The 560-nt window shown below is 33.0% G+C and overlaps 1 pseudogene; it reads right to left on the reverse strand.

Moving 5' to 3' along the window:
* LOC119593576 overlaps positions 1–560 on the reverse strand; it is an 11,960-nt pseudogene that overhangs the window by 9,561 nt on the left and 1,839 nt on the right.

A 560-nucleotide genomic window follows, 5' to 3' on the forward strand; every position in this document is an offset into this window, starting at 1 on the left:
ATTTTTAAAAATAATAATAATTGTCACTCACCCATATAGCCAACTGTCCCAACACGTCCACGCACCATCTCCCCTTCTGGAATCTGCACAGCTAAGCCAAGGTCAGATATTCGAACATGGCCATGATCATCCAATAAAATGTTTTCAGGCTTGCAGTCTCTATACACAATGCCCTGCATGTGTAAGTGGCCCAGTCCACACAATACCTGGATAAATCAAATGGAATAAAAATTTAAATATTTATCAAAATATCATGCTAACATAATTCTTGCTATTCCATAATGAAGAAAAGACATTTTCAATTGTTAACAATGCCTTAATTATCTTAAAAAAAGAATGATTCCCATCTAATTTTGCCAAAGTCTAATCTTCAGTATAATCAACTCAGAACTGAAAAATCCTCACAACAAATGAATTAAACTGTAAACATTTGACTAACATCACTAGCACATTTTGACTCCAGAATAACTTAAACCAGGTGTTGTCAAGGTTCCTATTATGTTTGACCAAATAACTGATATTCCGTTATCCATTAATTTATAGATGAATTTATTTTATGG

Source organism: Penaeus monodon, chromosome 32 (assembly GCF_015228065.2).
Source record: "Penaeus monodon isolate SGIC_2016 chromosome 32, NSTDA_Pmon_1, whole genome shotgun sequence".
NCBI lineage: Eukaryota > Metazoa > Arthropoda > Malacostraca > Decapoda > Penaeidae > Penaeus > Penaeus monodon.